General features: G+C 59.0%; 1 protein-coding gene across 1 annotated transcript in view; it reads right to left on the bottom strand.

Moving 5' to 3' along the window:
* The window catches only part of CCDC154 (coiled-coil domain containing 154), a 162,078-nt gene that overhangs the window by 5,618 nt on the left and 154,077 nt on the right, over positions 1–2,383 (bottom strand).

Genomic DNA, 2,383 nt, shown 5'->3' with positions numbered 1-2,383 from the left:
CGGGACACCGCCTGGCTCCGGGGCCCGCTTGTCCCTGGATGGCTCCCGCGCGGCCGCAGGCTCAGCCCCGTTCCTCTCCAGATTCCGGGTTCTGTCCCCTGACCTCCGGTCTCTGACTCTGACCACTGAAAAGATGCTTCTAGGGACCCCCGGGCCCCGAGATGGGTCGAGATAGTGCACATCTCCCACACCCCCATCCCCTCCCCCCCCCCGTGTGACACCCCCCGAGCCTCGCCTTTCCCTGCACACGCCCACCTCTCACAGCTGCACTCACCCCTGCCGGTGCCTGCCGTCCTGGCTGCTACAGGGGCCTTGGGGTGCCCCCTTTTGGGGTCTGAGCACCGGGTGGCTGTGGCCCAAGGGTCTGCAGCACGTGCCAACGAGAGGCTGCCGAGGTCAGGGGTCTGCACGCCCTCCACACCAGACAAGGCCAGGCTCTCCTCCAAAGGGCTTGTCCCCTCGAGGCCCCGCCCCCCCCGGCCAGGCGCCAGGAGAATGGCCATCACGCCTCATCCTGGTCTCGCGTGTGGGCAGTGGCGTCTGGGGGAGGTGTCACCTGGTGTCCTGGGGACTCTAACGGGGCTGAGCACTGCCTGTGTGGAGAATGTAGTGCCCCCGCCGGGGAGACAGGCCGCCTGCCCCACGATGGTCCCGGTTCATCTTAGGGATGCACCCAGGCGCCCCAACTGCCTCGGCGCACACAGGACTGCCGTTGCCGTCTGGGCTCCTGGGGCGGCGTCTGTGTTTGAAATTGCACCCTGGAGCAGGTGGTGATGCCTCCTTCCTTCTAGAAAGGCCGCTCCCCCTTCTCCTCCCGGGAATCCTAGACCCCCGTGCTCCCTCCATCAGTGACCAACGAGGAATGTTTGCTCGACCAAACCTTCTCCTGGGCCCATCAGCGTACTTCTGTGCAAACCCCCTCACTCCCCGCCTCACTCCCCGCAGCCGGCCATGGCCGTCAGCAGAGCCCCCGTAGGCTGCTCGGGCAGAGTCCCCCACGTACCCCCTGGCTGCACGCCCCTGCCTTACTGGGAACGGGGTCCCTGTTCTCCCGTTCCTGTGAGACAGAATACATCGGGAGCCAAGTGTTACGATGTGTAATACACGGTAAGTAATCCATAAACATGTGATCCGAAGACAATACAGGGGCGCCCAGGGAGCTCAGTCGGTTATGTCCCTCTCTTGATTTCCACTCAGGTCATGATCTCACGGTTAGTGGGTTCAAGCCCCGCGTCGGGCTCTGCACTGGTGGTGCTGAGCCTGCTTAGGATTCTCTCTCTGTCTGTCTCTCTGCTCCCCCCGCCCCCCGTGCTGTCTCGCCTCTCTCTCTCTCAAAAGAAATAAAGAAACTTTATTTTCTTAAGAAGACATAATACAACTACATTATGGAGGAAAATCCCAATAGACGCTCAAGTTTCAATGTTTTTTTTTTTAAGTAGGCTCCATGCCCAACATGGGGCTCGAACTCATGACCCTGAGGTTAAGAGTCGCACACCCCACTGACTCAGCCAGGCGGGCACCACTACATCCTCAGCAAATAGCCTCCTGCTGTCTCCACGTGCAACACGCACTCATCTTGTTTCTAGCGGAGCCAGGAGCTTCCCCGGGCAGCCATCATTCGGAGACTTTCAACTAAATGAGCGCATTAACACTTTGCTTTTCACAGTTGCTGCAAACTCTTTTGTTTGCTTTTTACAGTCGGAGGTGTTTCTGCTTGTACACTGAAGATTTCATTGTTATTAACACGCGCGTGCACGAGTGTGGCCTCTGATCCTTCTAAAACTATTCTCACACGGAGGGAGGCTGTGGAAGAACGAGGTGGGAGCTTTCGCTGGTGCGGGTCCAAGCCCTCAAGGGCGGGGCCGGCAAAGCTAGAGGGCAGGGGGGCATGGGGAGTGCACCCCCAAAGCACGGGAGACTCGGCCCGCTCTCTCTTCACATTCAGACGCCCCCCAGCCGCGGCTGATGTGAAACCTCGTCACAGGGGGGAAGAGAGGCTGCACCTTCTTCCTCTCTACCCAGAAGTTATTTTTATGACAAATGTTCGCACCGCCTGGAAGCCCTTGACGGATATGGACATGTTAAGATACAAAAAAAAAAAAAGAAAGAAAGAAATTCTTCCTCCTTCCTCCTTCCCTCATCCCACCCAGGGGTCATCACTGTCCACTGTTGGGGTGATGACTTGTAGAACTTTCTGAGGCCTGTATAGGCCTTGGGCTGGATGAGGTGTGGCGGGAGGGACGTTTCACGAGAAAAGGCTCAGAGGGCACAGGGTGAGGGTGGAAAGACAGGATTAGGCTCCTTCCAGCCCAGAGCTGCAGACCAGAGAGGAAGCAGACCTGGGGTGGGGGAGGGGACGCAGGGCAGTGGGGTGGGGGGTCGA

Source organism: Crocuta crocuta, unplaced genomic scaffold (assembly GCF_008692635.1).
Source record: "Crocuta crocuta isolate KB4526 unplaced genomic scaffold, BGI_CrCroc_1.0 scaffold234, whole genome shotgun sequence".
Lineage (NCBI taxonomy): Eukaryota > Metazoa > Chordata > Mammalia > Carnivora > Hyaenidae > Crocuta > Crocuta crocuta.
Note: the sequence above shows the minus strand (reverse complement) of the source record. Positions and strands in the feature narration are given on the sequence as shown.